Source organism: Polypterus senegalus, chromosome 3, assembly GCF_016835505.1.
Source record: "Polypterus senegalus isolate Bchr_013 chromosome 3, ASM1683550v1, whole genome shotgun sequence".
NCBI lineage: Eukaryota > Metazoa > Chordata > Cladistia > Polypteriformes > Polypteridae > Polypterus > Polypterus senegalus.
The window spans coordinates 209,036,065-209,064,027 of record NC_053156.1 but is presented as its reverse complement, the minus strand read 5'-3'; the positions used below and the strand labels follow the sequence as shown (position 1 = coordinate 209,064,027).

Here is a 27,963-nt window from a genome sequence, read left to right as displayed (position 1 = left end):
TCTTCAAGCACAGAGGAAGCAATTATTTCTGCACTTCTTTTTCTTCTCCATTCATCTCTATTGGCTTATCAAACTCATTAATTTAGGTATGTTTACAAGCCTTAAGTTTTACTCCGTTGGCCTTGCTCTCTCTCTCAGGGGTGGGGGTCGACTTGTTCTCAATCCTACTTTTTGTAAAAATTGATTGATTTGTATGGAATGATTGCAATAAAATTAATAAAATTTCAAAAAAAAAATTAAAGGCAAGGTCTTATTTCAAAATGCCAAAACCAAAACACAAACCAAAAATTAAGGTCAAGAAATTGACATAAGTAAAGATCTAACTGCCAAAGGATTCTTTAACATAACCAAAGAGCTTGTCAAGAATTCTGCTTCAACTACATTTCTCAGTAGTTTGTTCCAGTATCCCACCTTTGCACTGTGATGTTTACCTAAATTTGTAGGTAAACCTGCATGTAGGCCCTCCAACCTGCAAGGAAAACTCCATCTGAACTAGTGTGGTGCTGAGGTGTCACCCATTGCATGGCTGCACTCAGGTCCTAATCTGGGATGCTGAGTTGGTTTGTCATGTGGTGGGTGCGGCAATGCGCTGTATCAGTGTGTGCTTCTAACCTCCTCCTCCTCCTTCTCCACCTCCTTCTACATAGGACCATAAGCAATTTCACAAAAAGCAGGAGACCATTCAGTCCATCAAGCCCTTAGCTAAACAAACGGCTTTGATAGTCTGAATTGTTTCTTCAACATTTGTCAAATTTCTTCTTTTCATATGTTGGTTTACCTACAAATTTGGATAAACATCACAGTGCAATGCTCTCTTTAATACCAGGACTGCGATGATTGAAAGTAGTCATGGGGTAACAACAGCCATTGTAGTTAAAACCAAAATGGCACAAAACAGCAGTGCATGTACAAAAAAATAATACACAAAATGACAGGATTTAGCAGACCAACTTCATAATTAGGTTTTCTCACTTCATTTAATCACGCCTTGCTGCAAGTTCAAAGATCAATGTGCCTGTGCGCCCTGAAACTTTAATCAGGTATGCCACTCTGATTTCACAGTGCGTTTGTTTCTCTGCTGCGGTGGGCTGGTGCCCTGCCCAGGGATTTGTTCCTGCCTTGCACCCTGTGCTGGTTGGGATTGGCTCCAGCAGATCCCCATGACCCTGTGTTAGGATATAGTGGGTTGGGTAATGACTGACTGACTGGCTGGTTTATTTCTCTATGATCTTTTTAACTCTGCTCAGAAACTCATATGACATGGTTTAACCTGATCTTTGGCATATCAGTTTCATTCAACAATGTATATACAGTAGAATTTGCATTACATTTCTTCTCTTTTATTCGTTATGCATAGCATTTTGATAAAGGTTGTCCTAGAATATGTCTCCTGTTAGTTTACTTAGTTACTGCACATCCATTCCTCTTAGTAAAGCATAGGAATCCCTTATTCTGCCAACAAAATCTCTTAGTGTTGCTTTTGCCATAGCATTGACTTAGGAAAATGACATGTGGGGCTTCTTGATAGGCAACAATTTAAGAAGATATTAATCTGACAGCAACATTAGAAACTTTTTAAAGCACAAACACTGCTCTATAAGCATTAAGACACATCCACTTATACTATCTGAACACAATTATTTCTGTCTAGAGACATGGGAAGTTAGATGTTATTCCACAAGTGTTGACACATAATTTACCGTTCCTTCACAAAACAATCCTTCACAATTCTGAGACAATGAATAATGTAACATACAAATACTGTATATGAGAAGTGGAAGAAAACCAGAATTAGACGCAGGGAGAACATTTAAAAATCATACAGATAATGGAATTAGGAATTAAAAACCTCAGGTCTCTAGGGCTAAGGTGCTAAGGTTAGAGAGACAGCACAACAACTTCAATCTGATTGCAATTGTTTTGTAAAAAATCACCAAGGATTTTGATTGCATGACACACTACCTGAACAAGAGCTTCATTATTTTCTGATTTTAAATAAGAGACAGCATTTTTTTTTATTTGAATATCCTTTCAACTGAAAAATACTTTATATTGTGACACATAGAAATTATATAGGGTGGTCTAGATCTAATTATGCAATTTTCATTATGCTATATAACTCATTAAGTTTATTACATAGGAAATCACCTGAACAACCCAGACCATCAAAAAGTGTGTGAACTGACCACATGAAGAATCATCTTCACGCCGAACTAGAATTGTCCCCGCATAACTTAAAGTCATCCAGACGATCTGGATCTGCATAATTAGATCTGGACTACCCTGTATATTAAAAAAGGGGCTGAAGGCTGAGGCTGAATCTGACTGCAGCATTTCTGAACCATACATTCACTTCTTCTTAAACATTTGCCTGCCTAGTCACTCCTAAATCCCTAAATAGATAAGGTGACACATTTATGTCATTATATGAGTAAAACTGCATGCAGGCACTGTAAGGGGGAGGCTCCTTGTGTACTCTGTACATACAGCAGCTCACTAAAGTTTATTGCTGCTGCAGTATTTAAAGTGAAAGTGAGGCACCACTTTATACAGACATCTGCCTGTGGGACAGATTCATTCTCACTTCTCTAGAAGAAAGCAAACATCTAACATGGATACAGACACTGCTGTGAAAGAGTTTGAAGAAAAGGTAGAAAAAGTAAAACATCTGTCACCAGAAGAGAGACAGTTTATGTATAAGGGAACCCAGTACCCTTCAACAGTAACTTCTCCGGAAACCTTACAGGCACTGGAAAATTTTGAAGCCAGGGCAGACGACATTTTACTGGTGTCATATCCAAAATGTGGTAAGTTTGAAGGCTTTGTGAAAATAAATTGAGTTGTGTGGTCTTTACAGTTCTGGCTGTGGTATTTAAATAAAAATAATAGTTCATTCAGGAAGTGTCTAACTAATCAGTGACTTCATGTACAATATTTAACTTATAGTGAGCAATGAGACTCACAACCAGGAATGTTTAGCAAGGCTTTCATTAAGAAACTGATAAAGGAGTGCATAGAAACCATCCAAGTTTGAAGGTTTTGAGAAAATAATTAGAGTTCTGGGCTCTTTAAAGTTCTGGCAGTGGTATTTGAATAAAAATAATAGTGCAGTCAGGAAGGGTTTAATTAATCAGTAACTTGATGTACAATATTTAACTCTTAGTGAGCAATGAGGCACACAAGCAGCAATGTTTTGGAAGGGATTTTTAACTCATCAAAATGCTGATAAAGGAGTGCATAGAAACCATTCACCCTTCAGTCTATGCTGGTTACCTTGAAAAATCATCTAATGCTTTGCAATTTTCCCTGTCAGTATAACAGAATGTAAATTCTCGGCATATAGAAAGAAGCCTTCAAGAAATTGAGACTGTGTAAATACAGTAATCCCTCGCTATATCGCGCTTCGACTTTCGCGGTTTCACTCTATCGCGGATTTTAAATGTAAGCACATCTAAATATATATCACAGATTTTTCGCTGGTTCGCGGATTTCTGCAGACAGTGGGTCTTTTAATTTATGCTACACGCTTCCTCAGTTTGTTTGCCCTGTTGATTTCATACAAGGGACGCTATTGGCGGATGGCTTAGAAGCTACCCAATCAGAGCATGTATTACATATTAACTAAAACTCCTCAATGCTATAAGATATGCATCCCGCGCGGAGCTTGATTGTTTGCTTGTCTCTGCCTCTCTCTCACCCTCTCTGACATTCTCTGCGCCTGATGGAGGGGCTGTTTGCTTAAAAGATACTGTAAAAGATACTCTAAAAAAATGGCGCTTTACTGCGGTGCTCGGCATATTTAAAAGCACAAAAGCACACGTAGTGATTTTTTGATTGTTGCTTTAATCTCGCTCTCTCTCTCTGACGTTCTCTGCGCCTGACGGAGGAGATGTGAGCAGAGGGGCTGTTTACACAGAGGCTGTTTGCTTAGAAGATACTAACGCTCCTCTAAAAATGCCGCGGCAAACTTAAAAGCACAAGTATTGATTTTTTGATTGTTTGCTTTTCTTTGCGAGCGCTCTCTCTCTCTCTCTCTCCTCTGAAATTCTCTGCTCCTGAAGAGAAGAAGATCTATTTGCATTCTTTTAATTGTGAGAAAGAACTGTCATCTCTGTCTTGTCATGGAGCACAGTTTAAACTTTTCACTAAAGGGTGTTATTTCATGTCTAGAGGGCTCTAATAATGTTAACAGTGTGGGAGAGTTTATAAGGGCTTAAAATATATAAAAATAACTACACAAACATATGGTTTCTACTTCGCGGATTTTCGTCTATCGCGGGGGGTTCTGGAACATTTTATTTTATTTATTCGAATGGAACATTGTTTAACTTGTAATTTACAGTAAGCATCATGTTGAATATACTTTACTGCCACACACCAATATGTCACTTTGGCAGTAGTATTATTTGCACAATTGTCACTACATTGGCATTATTGTATGTACAAGCTACTGTACTGTGATTCCATTATTTGTACAGTATTTGTTATTTGTGTAATAATTGTACTTAAATGTTAGTATTTAACTTGGTATAATTAATTCTTGACTACTGGTACTTGAGTTTCCTTTTGGATCAATAAAGTATCTATCTATCTATCTATCTATATATCTATCTATCTATCTAGACAAAGAACTCACTGAAAATCAGTGCACAAAGTAAAGGACATTAGTTGGACCAAAAGAAACTTAAAATGGAAGGTTTTATATTAATAAGATTCTTTATGGTTAGGCTGTGGGAATTGGACAACCACTATTAGGGAGCACTATGCCTTATGATGATGGGAAATGCTTCAGAACTTCCAGTAGCTGGGTTGGTAAATTGGGGGAAGGACAGGGGAGATCGACTAGTTAGGTGTCTAAAATCCCATTGTCCAATAACTGGCAGCAGGGTGACTATTTGTGTGACATATAGCTAACCATTATAAGGAACTGCTGGAATAACAATAAGGAATTGATGTGAATCAAGACTACAGCATGACATGAGTCTCCAGAGTGTTGGTGGGTGGCAATTCAGAAATTTCAGTGTGTAATCCTAATCCCGGGAGTGATTGTGGTTTTAACTCCTGTGATAGGTCCTGGCAACTACTGGCTGGACCGTAAATGCTCCTTTTGTTGAATTGTGAGATGGCCAGTCTGTGGCATGTGGATTTTAAAATAAATATATAATGTGCTTGCGTTTTCGGGTGGGGCGTAGGTAGCATGGCAGAGTGGCTCCAGAAGCACATCTGGGCGTGCGTAATCCCACATCCAATTGCACATGTGTGAGTTTGACCCATTCTCTCATTAACGCTGGAGCCATGATTGCCACACCCCTGTCCCACCGGGTTTTAATAGAGAACTGAGGTGCAAGAACAAAAAAACAATGGAATACAATGGAATGGAGACAAAATGAGAGAATTGTGAGTGAGCGAGTGCAGTATCAAGTGCCCGAGCCAGCTAGTGAGAGCAGTCAGTAGCCCTGCAAAAAAGCGAATGATCAGTGCTTCTGGAGCAGATCGTTACCCACTGATTTAATGGAGGAGTGGGTATAATGGTGGTGGAGTCCTCCTTAAGGATCCATGGGACACCAGGAGAGTGTTAAGAAAGATGGGAGGACAGCCAACTCTGTGTGGTCTGGCAGACACCAGCAGAGGCAGCCAAGATAGGGGTCAGGAGGGAGATCTGGAGCTGCTGGTGTCTCCGCCGGCTGAGCAAGCCATTGGGTGAGCTGGGAAGACAGGAGAGAGGAAAGTGCACTGGCCTCAGAAAGAAAAGAGAGCAAGGACCTGATGACTGTGTGTTTTGTATTATGGATTTATCCTTGGATTGTTTATTAAAATTTAAATCTCACAGATCTTTTGATGCACTGCATTCTTTGGACACTTTATTTGTAATAAAAGCACTGAATCACTTTGCACCATCCCTTGCTGACTTAGTGTGTCCTCATTTGCCTGGCTCATCCCTGGGTACATTATCGATGGTTTTGGGCTCAAAAGGCTCCTGGAAACTACCATGGAGTATGAATCCAACCTAGACCATCACAAGAACCCTTCATTGTACATGGAGTTCTAAGGAACGGGAGTGGCAAGCACTTGTCTGGCAGAAGGAAGAGATGCACTGAGATTCTTAATAGGAAGAGGCAGAATGGCTGTTGGAGTGTTGTTTGCTTTTTTCTATTGTTTTCCTCCAGTGTTCTCCATTTCCTATACTTTGTAACTTTGATATAATAAACTTTAATATTTTTGGGTTTTCAAATAAGTGACAGGCCAGGCAGAACAATAACTATCAGAAAACTGAAAATATCAAAGGTATTCATTTATTAAATAAAATAATCCACTGCATCCCCTGAACAGTGTCATCTCCAGGCAGAGGAGTAGCTTCAGTGACAGACTTTTGTCACTGTCTTGCTCCACTGACAGACTGAGGATATCATTCCTCCCCTACACTATGCGACTCTTCAATTCCACCCGGGGGAGTAAATGCTAACATTATTCAAAGTTATTGTCTGTTTGTACATGCATTTTTTATTACTCTATAGTGTAATACAAAATAACAGTTACAATAAAAATTAAAAGGTTATTAAAGTATCATGTAGGCCAGCTGTAAAAAAAAAGTTAAAAGTCTAAATATATTTAACATGAAATAATTTAAAACACTATTAATATTGATTCCAGAAACTAAACATTTTATCCTATTTTATAATTATTTACCTTAGGCTAACTGTAACTGAAAAAATTAATGCATATTTAGTTGCTTACGGTCATGAATTCAATTCAGTTTGTTAAGGTTTGTTTTCACAATATATTGTACCTGTAATCAAAGGCTCAAGGGTCTGGGCATTGCACATAACAATTAACAATTATCGTTTGCCTGCCTGCTATTGCTGTGTGTCACTCTTTTATACAGTATACTTTTTCCCAACATGGGCATGGTTGTGATCAGACTTTGCATTCTTTGCTTTATTTAATTCAATTCAGTTTTATTTTTGTATAATATTCTTCACTGAGTACCATCTTGCATACATTTACAGTAATAATAGAAACAGAATTACATGAATACATACAAACATACAATTAGATTGAACATACAGTATAACAGAGAAAATATGATTAACAAAGTATAATATAGTAACATTATAATTAAGAAATGGTCAGTGGACAATGGAGATGCTTTTTTTAATGTGAGAGTGTGTCTTGTTTCACTGACATTATTCCAAACAGACATGTCATGTCATGGTATTTTCTAACCTGCTTAATCCAGATCAGGGTCATGGTGGGGGCCTGCAGCCTAACCCAGCTAGCACAGGGCACACACAAGGCAGGAACAAACCCCAGACAATGCACCAGTCTATCTCAGGGCATCCACTCACACACACACTAAACACATACTAGGGCCAATTTAGTGTCTCCATTTCACCTAACCTGCATGCCTTTGAACAGTGGGAGGCAACTGGAGCAGACACACAAGTATGAATTTCATTGTACTAAGTACACATGACAATAAAGTTGAACTTGATATATGAAGGCATTTTAGAGGTTGTAATCTTCTCTGCCTTTAATTAATAATGGATCTTTAGAAGCTAGATCATTTATTCATTTTTCTTTGTGTGTTAAAATTTGTTCCTAACTTCTTTCTTTGTCTTTCTCTCTCTCTAGCTGCTTCAGAATTATCTTTTTAGAGTGGCAAGCTTAATATATGGCTTAAAAAAGGCTTGCTTGCCTGATAAATATCTAAAATTCCCAAAATCAGCATCTTCAACTGTTTCTTCAGATTTAAAACCTAGTCTACATTGTCCTTGATAATAAGTTAAGGTCCTTTCAGTTGTGAGATGAAAAACTCAACAAGATCACTTAACAAGAACAAAAATATAAGTGGACACTACCGTCATGCATGTCAACAGTTCACAAAATTCTTTGAAGATTACATCATCTGTGCACTGTTCTGGTGATTTCTTGAGAAATGAACCCTAACACTTTTTTTGCTTTTTTCCATAAGGTCATCAAAGAAGGATGTTGTTCTTTATGTTACTAGATCCTCCAACTTCAGCTGTTCAGATACTTTTGTCAGCTTAAGATGTTGAGGGATGTCTGGTAATGATGGCCGCTGTACGTATAGCATCATCTTTTCCTTTGTTTCTGTTGAGACTCTGTCATTATAAAGGGCTAAAATAGAAACTCCTCTTACTGCTAGAATATTTTTGAAACTCCTACTTAATACTAAAATGTTCTGGAAACTTCCACTTACTACTAGAGTTGTTTTTTGTTATTGTCCACTAATCACTTAGCCACTTAAGTAACCCACAGAAGAGTACATAAATCCTAACAATACAAATAAAATTTTCAGAATGGAGTGACCTCTAAATGTTTCACAGTCGGGCCAAAATTTTACAGGTAAACAAACTATCCCTAATGGACAAAAAAAGCCATGTGGAGAAATGGTTTTACAAACATCATCTCTTTGCATTAGTTTGTGGATCACTCTACTAAACATATATTTATGAACCCGGTAAGAAGAATAATTTTGTTTTAGAAATAAAAATGTCAAAAAAGCAAGCACTGCTGTCTTTATTTATTTTTATACATCCATCTATCTATTATCAAACCCGTTACATCCTAACTACAGGGTCACAAGCCAGCCAACACAGGGTGCAAGGCAGGAAACAAACTCCAGGCAGGGCACCAGCCCACCACAGGGCACACACTAGGGACAATTTAGGATCGTCAATGCACCAAACCTGCATGTCTTTGGACTGTGGGAGGAAACCGGAACACCCCCACGCTGACATGGAGAGAACCAGGAAACTCCATTCAGGGAGAACCCTGGAAGCGAACCCAGGTCTCCTTACTGCGAGGCAGCAGTGCTACCACTGCACCACTGTGCTGCCCTTATCTAGTTTTACAAAATACAAGATACAAATACAAAATCTATTGTGTGAAACAGAATTTATATTATAATTATATGCGTTACAATTAATATCATTTTAATTGAATAACTAGCCTCCAAATTTTGCTCCCAACTTTGTATACCTGTGCTAAGTCCCACAACTGCCATCTAGGGGCACTTCCCTAATAAACCATACAGGTGGTCAAATTTCAGAATGAAACATAGCCTGTGGTCTTCTTCCTATACAAATGGGAAATCCTTGCAATATTTGCTCGGCATAGATTCAAATGTGTGGATTTGCATACCAGACAATCACACATTCAGGATTACACAAGTACAGCACGTTATTACACTTGGCAATCTATACATTAACAGATGGGACAAAAATGTGGAAGAAACGAGCTTCACTCTTAGATTAGGTGAGAGAATGCCAAGCCTTTTTATTAAAAACAATAAAAATAATTGTTGGGGGATTCAAACAGTATGAACATGTGAATCGTATTTTGTGAATGGGACAAGATTCTTTTTATAGTTCGGTCTTAACTGGTCCACAACATGACTGGCATGTGTCAAATGAACGACATACACCACAAAAAGCTTTGGGGTAGCCACCCTGTAAATTGGAAGTTTTGTTAAAAAAACAAATCAACAAAATCTTTTCAGAACTGAGTCCAAGACAGAACTGATTTAGGAAAGACAAAATAGCAAGTTTAAAGTCAAGAAAATGAAGTAAGGTCATCAAGGTTGGGAATTAAAGTTACATCATCGGAACAGGAACTTTCATTATTGTAGACCGAAACCAGAAATGACCTTATCAGGGCCTGGAAGTGGGCCAGTCGGAATTTTCTGTAACTGGTCTGCAGAGGAAAGAGAGAACGAGCTAGTACACTCCTCCACCCCATGGTCCAGCATAGAATTAAATTACCCTCATTCAAGCCATTTAGCTGCCTCCCACGTGCACATGTGTGACACATGTCAATATAAAATCTCAATAATACACTTTGATCCCTTTAGTTAAAAAACCATGTAAAGGGTGAGTTTCTTTACAAGCTTAGTAGGAATGTCAGGAGGAGGACAGTTATATAACTTAATCAATAAAAGTTGCTAAGATCAAAGTTTGACCAAGCAGGTATAACAAGAATGTAAATTACACAATCTGCCCAAAGTTGTTTCACACTACAATGAACAATTCAAACTTACCTGTAGATTTCTGTAGTTATATTACACCCCATTATGACACCCACCCTGCAGTTGGTGGTATCCCTTATCTCACCAGACAGTTGGAATAATGCAAGTTGGTTATACTACAATATAATACAGAAATTTAAAATTGATAGGATAAAAAAAATGCAATAAAACAAAGCTGTTACTGAAATGAAGTACTTATTACAAATATTTATTTTGTTCGCTAAGATGCATGAAAAGCTCACAAGAAACTAAATTAGATTTCTCTGAGGACATAGAAGTAAGATATGTGTATTATATGAATCTGTTCTCTTTCATGTCTTCTGGTAGTAAAGTGTAGGGGTTATGATTAAACAAATCATTCTCAAACCTGTTTATTGCAATTCAATCCAGCAAGGACTGGGAGTCTATCCTGGTAGTGCTGGGTCCAAGGGGAAGAGCAAACTCTGGATGGTGCACCTCCCTAAAGTCATGATAAAATTTCAAAGAAAATTAATATTTTCAGATAATCCAAATAGCAACAGCAAAGACACCTGATGAGACAAGTGAGAGCGAGTTAAGAAACAAGTAAAGTTGAGCTCATTATTTCATTTAAAGTAAGATGTTCAATAAACGGGTGGCACGATGGCACAGTGGTAGTGCTGCTGCCTCGCAGTAAGGAGACCTGGGTTTGCTTCCCGGGTCCTGCCCGTGTGGAATTTGCATGTTCTCCCTGTGTCTGTGTGGGTTTCCTCCCAAAGACATGCAGGTTAGATGTATTGGCGATCCTAAATTGTCCCTTGTGTGGGTGTCCTGTCCTAACACAGGGTCACGGGGGTCTGCTGGAGCTAATCCCAGCCAACACAGAGTGCAAGTCAAGAACAAATCCCCGGGCACCCACAGTTTAAAATACAGGGCTGAATCAAAATTATGTTAACATTTGAATTGCGGAAACAATTTATTCTTAAAGCTAATTCATATGTGCAAGATGAGTTACAGAAATGTCTCAACCTGTTCACCATCATGTCCAACACACAAAAACCAATGAGAAACAGTACCATTTAAAGCCCAGACACACATTTTACGGGGAAGAGATGATACCACAGTCTGTATTCTGTCCTTCAGGTCATTGATATTACGAACATTCCTGCTATACACACGCTCCTTCACCATACCCATTAACCAGAAATCACAGGGTGTCAAATCAGAAGAGTGTGCAGGCCATGGCAATGGTCTACCATGACCTATCCATCGAACTGGAAAGGTGTGGTCAAAATAAAAATAATTCATTAGTGTTAACATAATTTTGACTCACCCTGTATTTTTACATATTATTGAGATGCTCTATGATTTTTTGACTCACCCTGTATTTTTACATATTATTGAGATGCTCTATGATTCTTCAAGACTAATCAATATTTCTTCTGGTATAGAATTGGGTGGTAGGTAATGAAAATTGAGCACGTTCCTATTGGCAAAGTTTCTGATTTGAAAGTAGTGGAAAAATTGTGTTGATGGGAGGTTAAATTTGAAGCGTAATTGTTCATAAGATGCAAAGACATTATCTATGTGCAATTCAGTTTTTTAATCCTGAATGATTTCCAAAGGTTAAAAACTGTTTACGTTTGAGAGGGCAGAAAAAGGTGATTATCATGTAGAGGTGCAACAGATAAAAAGCTCATCTGTCTTAAAGGGATTTTCTGCATTGGTTCCATCTTCTGAGTGATTGATGGAAACTTGGATTATTAATAAATTGATGATAATTTGATTTTACTGGGGCACAGAGCAGGGATTTAAAGAAGAACAGCAAAATTGTATTTCTTGTGTGGACAAGGCTTGTTTATGCTTATCAATTGGTGTCGATTTCCAGGTCCTAATAGCTTGTAAATTAACTGTCCAGTAATAATATTGAAAGATATGTAGTAGCATGCCCTCTTCTGCGTTAGGACATTGTACAGTCACCCTGTAGAAGTGTGGATGTTTCAAATTCCAAATAAATGAGGTTATAACTGAGTCTAATTTCAAAAAAGAATTAATTGTATATGGGGATGCTCTGAAATAGAAAAACATGCTTAGGAAGGATTTTCATCTTGACAGCGTTGATTCTCCCTGCTAGTGTAAGATGGAGGATAGACCATCTGTTCACATCTTTTTCAATTTTTTCCATGCAGAAGGCAAAAGTTTGTTGAAAAAGACCTTCACATTTACTTGTGATGTCTATCCCTAGGTATTTAAACTGATCTGCTAAAATAAATGGAAAGGTGTCCAGTCTAATATTGTGTGCAAGAGAGTTCACTGGAAAAAACTTTTGTTCAATTTAATTTTAAGTCCAGATATTTTTTTTAATTCTGCTAGTGCGTTAAGGAATACTGGTACAGAGGTTTGAGGGTCTACGTATATACACAGTACCACATCATCTGCATATAGTGATATTTTCTGTTGAAATTCTTCTCTGGTTATCCATTTTATATCTGATGCATTTTGAAAGTACAGTAAATGGCCAATGGCTCGATGGTGATAGGGGACATCCTTTTTCAGTGCCAGGTTCTAACTTGAAGTAGTTTGAATGTAGTGATTTTTAGCACTCTTCAGAGAAAATGTGGGCTGTGTTAGCAGTTCTTTTAAACTGGTGGTCCTGTATATGTGGATGAAGGAGAAGAGACAGGTGGGGTCAGATGGAGTTACTGATCTTTATCCAGGTCATTTCCTTTATTGCTGTGGATTAATTAGACAAACATGTCACTCCTCTGGTTTTCCTTCCTGTGAAATTTTACATTAACCACTGTAGGCACAGCTAAAAGAAACATGATCTTGAAAAAATGTAAAAAATGGTGCACAATAAATGCAAATACTGTATTTTAAAGCAGTAAGAAATGTAATTAAAACTAATTTTTCTGAGACTTTCAATAGGATTGTGAAATAAAGGACTGGACACACAACGAAGGTTTGGGGCAGCCACCCATATAGTTTCCCTGGCTGCAAAAAGCTTTTAGTTAAGTACAACGTGCACAGATTCAAGTTAGTAGTCAAATTAGAACTGATTAAGTATGAAGGATGAAGGGTTTTTATAGTGGGTTTCCAGGAAGTGACGTCCTCTGGGCTGGGACAGGAAGTGACGCCCTCGGGGCCGGGACAGGCAGGATTTCTTGTATGTGGTCTGCGGAGAGAAAAGAGAGAGGTTTAATGCAACCCGCCACCCCACGGCCTGGTGTAGAACTGGCATTTTCTTGTCCCTTTGGTTGATTCCCAAGCGCACGTGTGTGACAGGAGTTAACAAGTTAATAATGTGTATCACACATACATCAGAACAATGTTTTTAGAACTTACAAAATTGTATAAAAATAAAACAAACTCATTAAAAGTGCTGGAGTCCCAGCCTGGGATCCCCCATTTAATTGTAAAGATGGTAGATTTTTTTTAAAAGAGAGTAGAGACACAATAACTCAAGATTTACAAGACAGGAGTCACACAGCTGTATTCCTTAATGATGCTGCTGGGGAAATGAGAAAAACTTCATGTTGTTGTTTCCATTTATTGTGGCTGGACTGGAAGGGGAAGAATTTGGAAGAAGCATACCTGGAGTCAGTTGACTTCCTCTGTTCTAAGGACGTGAACAGAACTTATCACCCAATATGTAACCCACCAGCTAAATCATCCTGGTTCACCTTTAAATTGAATTCTGCAAGATGACCACATTCACGATCATTTACATAAATTTTTACTCATCACTAAAATTACAGAGTTTAATATGTGAAACTCACGGAAACATGAATGCATCACTGCTAGTTTAAATACTTGGTGTTGTGATGGGTGGCCATGGCCATTACCTGGTCAGGAAGCAGTACCTTCCCTGGGATGCTAGAAGGCAGCCCTCCTGGGCGGTTGTGGCACCACAGATTCCCACAGGGCATGCTGGGACTTGGAATTTGGTACAGTTCTGTTGGGTTCTGTGGAGGCTGCATTATGTTCCTAATGAATGCAAGGAAAGCAAGGTCTCCCTCATATTGAAAAGAAACAAAATATTTAAGGTAGTAATGCATTATTTCATTTAAGTATGTTAAATACACTATATTTATTTGCTTAATTAGGATCTAAAAAATTCATGTTATGTGTGACCAGTGCCCCCTTGAACTTCCTTATTTACCTAAACTTGTATCAGAACAGTTTGTGATCTGTGAGACTTGTTGAAAGCCAGAAGGATAATGTGCATTTTGATTCAGCTGAATTCTGAAATGTGGAGAACAATTCCCATTTATTTGTTTTTGATTTTCTTTGTCTAAAGTACATTTCCAGGACTTCTGCAGTGGTACCACAATCGAAGTGCAAGGGCAGCACAATTAGTGTATCTAATCAATCCAATGAGTAAATAATTACAACTTAACCTATGTAGGTAATTAACACTGTTAATTTTAAAGGTGATTATTTACAGCTTAACACTAGAATTACCAGAGCCTACAAAAAAACTCGTAGATCCGGCCCACCTTAAATCCGTTCGCAACTCTCCATCAGCGTCTTTTGTCCTGTAAATGTGCCGATAAAGACAAGCAGCAAGCAGCCTACTATTCCATCCCCCCACCGCCGCAGAATGTGCACAAAGTTCTCCCAGCTCATGCCTTGATTATATGGGAGTGAAGTTTTAGAGTGGAAATAATAGATTGTTATTTGAAACACATGTATTTCATGTGTGTTCCGTTTCTACGTTTTTCATATTTTAGTAGTAAATGACATAATGTTAGCATAAACTATATAATGCATAAAGCCTGAAGTTCAAAGATGAAATAAACACTTTCACAAAAGGTTCAAGGACAAGACAACAGCTTCTGTGCCGTAGCGGTAAGATTTGCTGACTTGTAATCAAGAGTCCCCGGTTCAATCCCAACTGCCTCCTATATTTACCGTTTTCAGTAGTGAGCTGCTCTTATTGTTAATATTATACAGTACACACATACATTTGGTTTGCGTCTGTAACAGTACATTTATAGGACTTGTAAAAGTTACCGTTTTTTTTTTCACTTTTATTCTCTCAGTCACGATCATGATACATAATACCGCCCTAGGGATCTGACGCTGTTAGTTTTTATTTGAAACTGGGAATAACTGTAGATTTCAGTGGTATTCTGAGGCAATGGAACTGGACATTCTCTGATCAGGAGGGATAAAAGCTGACAGACAAACGCTGGCGAATCTGCCTGCTTTGTATCTCACCATCACTTGATTTTTTTTAAATTTAGTTTTATTGAGTGTTCTTGCTCACGCTGAATTAGTATGCGCCTTATGGTCTGAGACTTAGGTATGTATGATAATTAAAATTATTTATTTTATGACCTGTATAGTACATTTCGGAAAACATTGTGGCACGGATGCAACATTATTCATATTATTCATATTCATTCACATAACATGTTGCAGTTGTAATCAGTGACCGTGTGTTGTTTTTTTTTTGCCGATCTTGCCAGTCCCCACATGTTGCTGTATGGTGCTGATTTCTTTTGTACTCCAGGTCATGCAGAGGAAAGAATAGTACAGAGAGATCAGTTCAGTGCTATATGCAATCATCAAATTGAAATGCTAACAGTTCACACACATGCAAGGACTGTCCTTCCTACATTTACGACATGTGTACCTGATCTGGGAGAACTTTGTGCACGTTCTGTGGTGGTGGAGGGATGGAATAGCAGGCTGCTTGCTGCTTGTCTTTATCGGCAAACTTATAGGACAAAAGACGCTGGTGAAGAAGTGCGAACGGATTTAAGGTGAGCCGGATCTACAAGTTTTTTTTGTAGGCTCTGGTAATTCTAGTGTTAACTACTTTAAGATTTCTACTAAAAAGGCGTATATACAGGTGCTGGTCATAAAATTAGAATATCATGACAAAGTTGATTTATTTCAGTAATTCCTTTCAAAAAGTCAAACTTGTATATTAGATTCATTCATTACACACAGACTGATGTATTTCAAATGTTTATTTCTTTTAATTTTGATGATTATAACTGACAACTAATGAAAGTCCCAAATTCAGTATCTCGGAAAATTAGAATATCAATTAAGACCAATGCAAAAAAAGGATTTTTAGAAATGTTGGCCAACTGAAAGGTATGAACATGAAAAGTATGAGCATGTACAGCACTCAATATTTAGTTGGGGCTCCTTTGGCCTGGATTACTGCAGCAATGCGGCGTGGCATGGAATCGATCAGTCTGTGGCACTGCTCAGGTGTTATGAGAGCCCATATTGCTCTGATAGTGGCCTTCAGTTCTTCTGAATTGTTGGGTCTGGCGTATTGCATCTTCCTCTTCACAATACCCCATAGATTTTCTATGGGGTTAAGGTCAGGCGAGTTTGCTGGCCAATCAAGAACAGGGATACCATGGTCCTTAAACCAGGTACTGGTAGCTTTGGCACTGTGTGCAGGTGCCAGGTTCTGTAGGAAAATGAAATCTGCATCTCCATAAAGTTCATCAGCAGCAGGAAGCATGAAGTGCTCTAAAACCTCCTGGTAGACGGCTGCGTTGACCTTGGACCTCAGAAAACACAATGGACCAACACCAGCAGATTAAATGGCACCCCAAACCATCACTGACTATGAAAACATTACACTGGACCTCAAGCAACGTGGATTCTGTGCCTCTCCTCTCTTCCTCCAGACTCTGGGACCTTGATTTCCAAAGGAAATGCAAAATTTACTTTCATCAGAGAACATAACTTTGGACCACTCAGCAGCAGTCCAGTCCTTTTTGTCTTTAGACCAGGTGAGACGCTTCTGACGCTGTCTCTTGTTCAAGAGTGGCTTGACACAAGGAATGCGACAGCTGAAACCCATGTCTTGCATACGTCTGTGCGTGGTGGTTCTTGAAGTACTAACTCCAGCTGCAGTCTACTCTTTGTGAATCTCCCTGACAGTTTTGAATGGGTTTTGTTTCTCAGTCCTCTCCAGGGTGCGGTTATCCCTATTGCTTGTACACTTTTTTCTACCACATCTTGTCCTTCCCTTCGCCTCTCTATTAATGTGCTTGGACACTGAGCTCTGTGAACAGCCAGCCTCTTTAGCAATGACCTTTTGTGTCATGTCCTCCTTGTGCAAGGTGTCAATGGTTGTCTTTTGGACAACTGTCAAGTCAGCAGTCTTCCCCATGATTGTGTAGCTTACAGAGCTAGACTGAGAGACCATTTAAAGGCTTTTGCAGGTGTTTTGAGTTAATTAGCTGATTAGAGTGTGGGACCAGGTGTCTTCAATATTGAACCTTTTCACAATATTCTAATTTTCTGAGATACTGAATTTGGGACTTTCATTAGTTGTCAGTTATAATCATCAAAATTAAAATAAATAAACATTTGAAATACATCAGTCTGTGTGTAATGAATGAATCTAATATACATGTTTCACTTTTTCAATGGAATTACTGAAATAAATCAACTTTGTCATGATATTCTAATTTTATGACCAGCACCTGTATTTAACTGATCAGCTACAACATTAAAACCACTGGCCTGGTATTGTGTAGGTCCCCCTCATGTCAACTAAACAGTTCTGACATTTTAAGGCATGGACTCCACAGTACCTCTTAAGGTGTCCTGTGGTATCTGGCACCAAGGAGTTAGCAGCAAATCCTTTAACTTCTGTAAGTTGCATAATGGAGCCGTCATGGATCTGTTTTGCTTTTCCAGCATATCTCACAGATACTCGAATGGAGTAAGATCTGGAGAATTCGGAAGCCAACTCAACACCTTAAACTCTTTGTCATGTTCCTCAAGCCATTCTGCCATCAGGGCATACTGTTGCCATGAAGGGGTGTTATGCCTCAAAGTATCAACCACATAAATGTTATGACCCAAGGTTTCCCAGCAGATCAATGCCCAGAGCATCACATTGCCTCCACCAGCTTGCCTTCTTCTCATAGTGCATCCTGCAGTTATTTCTTTCCCAGGTAAATGACACACATTCACTGGGCTGTCTAAACAAAAGAAAACATGGTTCATAAGATCAGGCCACCTTCTTCCATTGCCCCTAGTTCAGCTTTGATGCTCACATAGCCATTGTAGGCACTTTCAGTGGTAGACAGGGGTCAGCATGAGTATTCTGACTGGTATGTGGCTACACATCCTCATATGCAGCGAGCTGTGGAGCACTTTGTGTTTTGACACCTTTCTCTAATTTCAGCAATTTGTGCTACATTACCTTTTCTGTCGGATCGGACCAGACTGGCTATCTTTTGCTACCCATGAACATCAATGGGCCTTGGGTGCCCAAGACCGTGTTGCTGGTTCACTGGTTGTCTTTCTTGGACCACTTTTGGTAGGTACTAACCACTGCATTATGGAAACACCCCATAAGAACTACCACTATGTAGATGTCACTCGGATCCTTATGCTTGCCCACTGTTTCAGCTTCCATAATATCATATTCAAGAACTGACAATTGCTATCTAAAATATTGAACCCCTTGACAGGTGCCATTGTAATAAGATAATCAAGGTTATTCACTTCACCTGTCAGTGGTTTTAATGTTATGGCTGATCAATGTATAATGGAAAATAAAGTGCCAGAGTTCAAATATATATTTTTTCTTTCAAAAAGAGTATTTGATAAACACGTTGTATAAAAACATTGTATCAAAAAAAAAAGCAAACTTGAACTCATGTACTTCACAGTGCCTAGGAAAGAATTCAGCACTTGAAAGACACGTGTTAGAGCCCAACAGTTATATTATAATGAGCCTAGGATTGAACCCTTTTACTTCTTGTTTACTTTTTACTGCAATTACATGGCAGAATGCATTTTAGAATTTTAATGATATACCACAACAGGTTTATCTTGCTTTATACATCTGCTATATTTTATCAGATCATGTAGTAATTGAAATGCACTTCACTTGAAATGAGTGGTCATCACTATGAGTGGCAAATGCTAATTAACATTTAATATGAGTCTTTCTGGTATCTTTTTATGAAGCTTTCAGAAAACTGACCTAAAGTAGAAGGACCAAACACAGAGTAACACTTTCAAAAAAGAAATCAGCGTACAGATTTGAAGGGTATACCCTTCTCATACTGTGGAGAATCAAGCAGACCTTGTAACATCAATTCTAAAAGGAACCCCAATAATGAAACCTGTTATCAACTGCCGCTCCCATTTCACCCTAACACTCTCTTTCGCCCACAGATCATTAAAAGAAACAAAACTTGAGAATTTTGTAGACTGATCCTTCCATGAAAGTCTTTTGCTCCTTTGATCTCCTTTCGTTGACCACCTAACCTACGCAAACTTCTCCTCCTTAGCTTATTTCACAGACGTGAGCCTCATAACCCCACCATTCACTTCAATCTATGAAAGGAGTCTTTGTTTCACTTGCAAATATGTCACCAACAATACCAATGTACAATATCTGGTTCCCCTGTTAAATTAAAAAATCTTATTTACTGTATTCCTTGAGGAAAATGAGCAGCCATCTACATATTCTAGGTGAAACAGGGACATGGCTATCAGACCATTTCAGGGAGCACCTTTGAGACATTAAAACAAAAGACTATATAAAGCCAATTGTAGAACATTTCACATACCTTGATCATAACCACACTGATCTTACTGTTTGCATTCTTTCACAGATCTTTAAAGACTCTTTTCAAAGAAAATCAGATAAACAATCATGTTGTCAGTATTGTTGTGTCCTGAGCGTCTCATTTTTAGACACAATCATGAGATTCTGCTGACTATAAAGTGCAATCTTGGAAAGTTTGTGGAAGATTACTGATTTCCTGTATTGACAGAGGAGCTACACGGCCTCAGACTGCTGTGGAGATCTCTGGAGTTGTCTAATAGAGCTAACATGGGTAGCACATGCAGGAAGTGTTATGCATGGAGACAAATATAGGGAAAGAGGAGTGGCATCTGTGCAAGGCTTAAAGCTAACCTGAAGAGACTGACCACTCCATCACTTTTACTGACTAACATTTGCTCCTTGGAAAATCAATTGGATTATCTATGGCTGCAACTACGTACAACTTCGTACGAAGCACAAAGTGAGAGACTGCTGTGTTGTTGTTTGGAGTGAAACCTGGCTCCACAAAAGTATCTCTGACGCGGCATCTAGCTGGATGGGCTAACAATCTTCCATGTGGACAGGAATGCAGAATGTTCCGGTAAAACCCAAAGTGGAGGACTACGTGTGCATGTCAACAATGTGCGATGAAATTTTAACAACTGACTATTCACAACTGGTGGAATATTTGATTGTGAAATGCTGGCCCTTTTACCAGCCAGTCTGGTGGTGGCTATGTACATTCCTCAAAGTGTCAACACCCAGGAGGCCCTGTGGCAACTCCACAGTACTATCAACGAGCTAGAGACTGCCCATCCATGCAGTCTTATTGTGGTGGCTGGAGATTTCAATCATGTAAATTTAATAATTATTCTTCCTAAATTACACCAGTATGCTCACTTTCCAACTAGAGGAGCTAACATGCTGGACTTGGTGTACACAAATGTCAAAGAGGCTCACAAAGCAGCCCTTCGTCCCCACGTTGTAGACTCAGATCACATTTCTGTTGTGCTTTTTTCAGCATAGAAAATGGTACTGAAACGCAGTAAGACTATACACAAGCAGGTCAGAGTCTATCCGGAGGGTGCTACCTCAGTACTTCAGGGCTGTTTTGCAAGCACTGATAAGAGCATGTTCAGAAGAGCTGCCACATACAACGATTTCCACATTGATATCGATGAGTACACTAGCTCTGTCATTGGCTACATAGAGGAATGCATGGATAATGTCACATTCATCAAAACCTTCACAACTCGGGCAAATCACAAGCCGTGGATGACATCAGAGGTCCAAAGAAGGTTGAGAATCAGGGCTGCTACCTTTAGACTGGGGGACAAAGTAACCCTCAGGCTGACAAGAACTGACCTCTCCTGGGCCATCAAGAAGACTATGCTGGAGTACACAGGAAAAATTGATGGTAAATTTTGTGACTCTAGACACACAAGACGTATGTGGCAGGGGACAAATAATACCACAGGTTGAGGTCATCGATGCCTCCCTCCCTGACAGCTGACACTGAGGAGGACACTGAGCAGCATTAATCTGGTCGGGTGTTAAAAGACTGTGCTGCTGAGTTAGCAGATGTTTTTACAGACATCCTTAACATCTCTCTCCAGCAGTCTGTTGTATCTAAACAATTTAAAACTACCACCATCGTTCCTGTGTTCAAGAAAACAACTGTAAACTGCCTTAATGATTACCGGCCTGTGGCACTGACCTCTGTCATAATGAAGGGCTTCAAATGACTAATAATGGGTGACATTAAAGCTAGCCTCCCACCTTCACTGGAGCCCTTACAGTTTGTGTATGGTGCTAATCAGTCCAGAGATGACACAATCACACTTGCACTACACACTATTCTGTCTCACCTGGATAAAAACAACAGCTATGCCAGGATGTTGTTCATTTGACTTCAGTTCAACCTTTAATACCTTCATCCCACAGCAGTTAATAGCGAAAATGTTTATGCTCGAATTGAACATCTAATTTTGAAACTGGATCTTGGACTTCCTGTTAAAATGACAACAGGCAGTATGTGTTGGCATTATGACATTTTGCACCATCAAACTGAGCACATGGGACTCTCAGGGCTGCGTACTTAGTCCATTGTTCTTTTCTTTGCTAACACATGACTGTACTTCCAAAACCAGCACAAATCAACTCATTAAATTTGCTGGTGATACAACAGCTGTGGGACTCATCAGCATTTGGTGGAAAAGTTAGTGAGATGGTATGGGGACAACAATCTTTTCTTTAATCTAAACAAGAAAAAAAGAGTTGATTGTGGACTTCAGAACAAAGGCTGAACACCCCCACTGCATATTAGTGGCTTTCCTGTGGAGTTGGTCAGCAGCACAAAATTAATGGGTATCTACATCACAGCTGTTTGACTCTCAATACCACACTCCAGGTCGAGAAAGCTCAACAGAGGATACACTTCCAATAGATTGTCTCATTCACGCACATACAGATGCCCAGAATTTAAAGGAGCGCATGGTGTGCCAGTACATGGGACTTCACAGAGCTATTTTAGACTTCACATGACAAGGCCTGATGGGAGATATGAGAGTGCCATCATACTATTAGTCAAATGAAGCACTGATTAACTTATTCTGGTATAAGGACATAATATACATTAGACAGAGTCATAACATCATCTCTCAATTATATAAAGTGATAACATGTCCAACCGTCTGTCATACATGCCCAACAAGAGGGCAAAAATGTCCAAAGAACAAGGGAAAGTAGCTGGCGTATTGTAGTAAACGATGCAGCATACCTTCATATGTTCTGGCATCATGCCATCCACAATCTGGCTGAAATGTCAGATGAACAAAGGCAATAAAAAGAACACAAGGAAAGATGGGTGTAGGGGTTGGCATATCCGATGAACAGATGATCATAAATGCAGGATGCGATCAAAACAGAAGGACTTACCATTGTACCAATAAGGCCTGTTTTAATAAACAGGCTTCTTACTGTGGTAGCAGATATATATGTAGAATGAGAATCAATATTAAAAACAAAAAGTAAACAGCTAGTATTTCACATTTATTGTATGCTACACATGTCTACTGTTTTTTTTTACTTTTGACTTGTGTGCAAAAATATTGGAAAATTAAACTTTCCCTTTATTCCCTCTTTTTTATGTTTTAATTTAGGATTTAACTGGATGTTTCACATCTTAAACAGTCTTGCTATTACTGCTGGTACAACCAAAAAGGGAAATGAAATGATGCCACCTTTGCTGGAATTCAGAAAACCCGTAAATCTTCAGGTTGGTAAAACATTTATATTTTTAATAAATTAAACTTCCATATAAAATAATTTACATGGCAAAATCTTACTCTAACAATATACCTTACATGAAATAATTTGTACATATTACTAACAGACATTGTATACTTTGTAACCTCCTTCAAATTTCTTAAAATCACTTAGTAATGAAATTGGTAGAATTTGTATTGGCAACTGATATGTGGCATAGAATCATCTTATTGCACAGCTAACATTTTGGAAAAAAATGGCTAATTTCTGTAACTATATGCGATAGAATGCTAAAGTTGTAAAGGGCATAAATAATAGCAAAATAAAAAAAACCAAAGAGAATTAAAATGATTAACAGCCCAAGCATTTCTATATGCATTGGGATCATGCTCAGCAGGAGGCAGATAACTTACTTTAGTATATTCAGTACAATGCCATGAAAAACTTTTTATTCCTTCAATATTAATTTAATTGCAAATTTTGACTATAAGCGTTTTGTGTCTTCAGACCAAAATCTAGTATTAAATACAGGGCACATTTGTCAATAATTTGAAATTTTGTTAAACTTATTTCTAGTGAACAAAAATATATGTCTCCAGTTCCCTAGTTCATCCCTTTTCTTTCCAAACCACATACAAGGGACACAAACTTTCTGTCCTCAGATAATAATTTTGGGCACAGATTAACCCTCATTTGTTTGCAATACCAGTTGAAATGTGATACCACTTATCCTTGTAGCATACTGTATATCCAATATATTTCCAAAAATAATATATACTAAAAAATGAACTCTTTATAAAAGCAACCTTTGTCTTTCACTCAGCAATCATAAAGCTTGGCATAGAATATGACTAGACATATAGTTAACCTTTGAATTTTAAACCCTTAGATCTGTTCATGCTTAATGTCGTAGACTAATAGATAACATCCAACTTTACAATACATAAAGGACATGAACATTTTTCTGAAATTATTATGCAGTCATGCACAATAGGCATTATGTACCGTATATCCTAGATCTCAAACATAGTTACCTGGAGGGTTGTATGTATTTGTTCAAATTAGGTATGTTTCCTTACCTGGTCACAATCAGTTGCCATATTTTCTCCAGTGCAGCTTGTCTTGCAGTATATTACTCCAGTTTGGATTGGTTTGGATGTATATGCAAGTGTAGTATGGGATAGAATGCATCCTACGCAGAGCTGGTTACTGCATTGTGCCTGATGCTACTGGAAGAGATTGGGATTTCCTTTGATGGTGAAATGGAAAAAACTGAATTAGGGAAAAGGATGAATGGATGGAAGTTGGCATGGATGGATTTGTGGCCTCTTTAATTATTATTTTGACTATGATTATTACTACTCTTGGTACTTAAAAACCAATGTATTCCCCTGATAAATGCCAGTAATTTTATTTAATTTAATTTTGTTGCTCAACAATTGAAAATTGATGTTTATTAAATAATAAATGTGCACTCTGCTAATGAGGAATGAAATATAAAGGAAAATTATATTGATATTATAGAAGAAGAGACAAACAACATACTTAATTGCAGACAGGAATAATTTTATCCATCCTGCACAGAAAAGGGATACTCTGAAACACCACATTGATCTACAGTAGTCTGACAGAAAGGTGATCCAAAAGGGTGGTACTAGTATATGTAAATATGTCAATATTTGCTCAATGGTGGTTTTAAGCAAATCTTTGCTCATAATATATAATTTTACAATTTAAATAACAGCACCATTTAATTGGATTTTAACAAAATACACTTTGTTACAAAAAAAGATGACAAAGAATGTTGTATGTTCCATCAGTCTAATCTAATCACTGTTTGTTTTTATCCTACAGGTTTTTTCCAGCATGCCTTCTCAAAGAATCTTGGGAACACATTTACATCCTGATAATCTTCCAAAATCATTCATTGAGAAGAAAGTTAAGGTTAATACTGTATTTATTTTTAACAATTTTCTAAGAGTTCAATATATTCATGATAGAGCTGCAGATCCCACACTTCTGCTCTTTTTATTGTAGAGCATATTCAGGTTTTTGAATGAAACAAGTTTACACAGGAACCCTTATAGTCCTTTTTAAAGATGCCAAAAATGTCAACAAACTCTGAAGGTGTTTCATATCTTTATATATAATATGCTACTATGGCTGTCAGTTTGTCTGTCCAGGATTTTAAATCACCTGTAGCTCGCAAACTGTTTGACCTATTGACCTGAAATTTGGTGCACATATACTACGTGACGTCTACTATCTGTTTTTGGGGTGATGATTGATGTCCAAGGTTATTCCTCTTTTTATTTTTATTTTATTGTAGAATCAACTTTCTGCAGCAGCCAGCAGGGCAACCGTGCTGCGCATGCATACAGGTGCCATTCTCATTCCTACCACCTTCGCCATCACTTTCCCTACCTCTTCATATCTTAAATCATTCTTGAGGCAGATTCAAGATTTAAGTGTCAACTTAAGTGAAAAATGAAAGAAAATGTACTAAGTAATTGCAACACAAACACTGACTTAATCAGTTTTAAAAAAGATGCCTGATGAAAGAAGAGAAGAAGAGGGTCGCTAGGGTGGAGAAAAGAAGAGCTGCTCAGGAAGCAGCAAGCGCATCAACCTCTGAGCAAACGAATGCTAAATGTACAGAGAAAAATTATGGAAACTAGGAATGCTCAAGTCAAGTGTATAACGTGCAGTGTGCCATTACTGGTTCTCATATAATTATGTCTTATATCTTTTTAATTGACTTTATGTGCTGTAAGATAAAGACACAGGTTCAAGATCACAAAGAGCTCCAGAGTCAGGAGAAAACCCAGTTTAATGCAGATTTAAGGAAAAAAAAAACACAAAATAAATCACACGTGAAGATTGCAAAACCACAGCCACAGCTGAAAAGAACAAAGATAAAGAGTCTTAGTCCTCTGGATGGCTGTCATGTGAAGAATGAGCAGATTCTTTCAGTGGTTTGGCTCCTTTTATGATGGTTTCTGGTTGTGACTTCAGTGGTCCTCCAGTCTAAAAGCCTCCGAACTGTGGATGAAGGCGGCAAAAAATATTGATGATGGTGCACCCTCCTTGTGTGGGGTGGTATTGCTTACCTTTTTAGAGTTTTGCAAATGGGGTGACAGTGCTACCTATGTAAAGATATTTTTTGATACGACTGTAACACTAAAGAAAAGAATTATGACAATAAACAGAATGAATACTATAACCTTGAGACCTTTGAAACAATGATAATTTTAGGGAATTTAAACTTCCAAATTATGTTTTTCTTTGCAAATATTTTCTCAGAGCCTCCATCAATATCTCATATTTTAGTAAATACACACGGTGCATCTAATTTTCAGTCATGGAACATGATATCCATAAGCCTTATGCAGAATTACTGTATCATGCATGTGACTGCAGTTTTCATTTAAAAATGTGCACATGTAGAGCCTACTTAGAAGCAAAGGAAAGCAACAAATAAAAAAGAGTGGCTTGTAAACAGACAAACTCATATTGTGAAGTAACCAACCAATAAGTTAAATAAATAAAATATGATCGAAAATAAATATGAGCAACCAACTATGTTTTCTAAACCGTTCAGCTTATTGCTAATTGTTGAAATGTTGAGCACTGCAACAAATAAATTGCACATTCAATAAGAAAAGTCATTGTTCATTACATTGTCCCATTTGTAATAATTTGTTCAACAGTTTATTTAGCATGATAATCTAGTGAAGTATGTGCACTTTGTTAAGATCACTTTTGACAAGACATCTTTGTACCCAGACTTCTTTAATGAGGACCTTTATGAAACACAGTGCCATTTATCTTCAGTTAGTTTTTCATACCAGAGATCGTAAGTCTGTGACTTTTTAAACTAATAACTTGTGAGTGTTATTAAAGAAAGGTGAGTCTCAAATGTGGAAACATATGTATTCCTGTTTTACATTCTGACTTGTGTGTTCAAGTGTTCTCTTTCTCTTCTAATGGCCACCTTGCTTGCTGTTATTGAATCATTCAGTTTTTTTTCATTAAGTTATAGCGTTGTGTCTTCAATGCACATAGAACTTTAAGTAAGGAAGATGTAAGTCTTTCTCAGCTGTAACACTCAGGCCTCCCTCATTTGAACTTTCTTATTTATTTCAAAACAAAGAGGGTCAGTGACTCTTTTAAGTGTCTTTCTGCTCGGCTGGAATAAATCCTAAATTTGGAAGTTGGAAAAGGAACCATTAAACAAGAGACCAAGGCATCCTGCAACAGGGCTTTTCACTCACCACACCAGTTATCTATGTTGGAAATGTGCACAATTGTGGCTAACAAGTTAATTTTGAAATTCAGTATAATTCTCTAACTTCAAATGGATTTATCCTACTGTATTTGACTGTTTTTGTACAAAGTAATCAAACACAATTTAAACACCAAACAATGCCTTATTCAATTTTCTGGTATTAACTATTCATTTCTCACAGTTGGACTGAAAGAAAAAACAAATATATTCCACACAAAACACAAGTAAAATAATTAAAAATGGCAAAAAAATTACACTTAAATGGAAAAAAAACATAAATTAGGGGAAAAAAACCCTGACTTTAACAAACATAAAACCGTTACCTGTATTTGCAGCAACAAAGGCTGACATAATCCATGAAGAAGTCCCTCTCAAAATGGCTTTTAGATCTTCTCATTGTTTATTCTATGAAATGTTTACATTTTACATGTTATATTGTACTAAGCCACTAAAATGATCCACTGGCCCATTTATTCAAGAAAAAAATTAAGAAAAAAAAATCCGAAATATGTATTCATTATAACCTAGTTATTTAGCTCCGGTGTCAAAGGCCTGTGATACTGCGGGTTCTGCTCCCGGCTCCCGTCACCAGTATGGGAGCTCTTGAACCCTGTCGGTAATGTAATCGGATGAGCTGGACAGTGAAGACATCAACAACCAAGCAAGGGGATGGTGCAATATGTGCAAAGTGCTTTTATTTAAAACAAAACCAAAAACAGTGTCCAAATAAATAGTGCAGTGTCACAAACAGTCATTACATAAATAATAAATTAAAAGCAAGTGAAAAAATGTAGATGTTAAAATCCAATAAATAAATTCAACAGGGTTAAAACAATGGCTGGAAGCAGT

At 37.9% G+C, this 27,963-nt stretch overlaps 1 pseudogene; it reads left to right on the top strand.

The window, feature by feature from the left end:
- Nucleotides 1–20,588: 20,588 nt before the first annotated feature.
- Nucleotides 20,589–27,963, top strand: part of LOC120526644 — a 44,672-nt pseudogene continuing 37,297 nt past the window's right edge.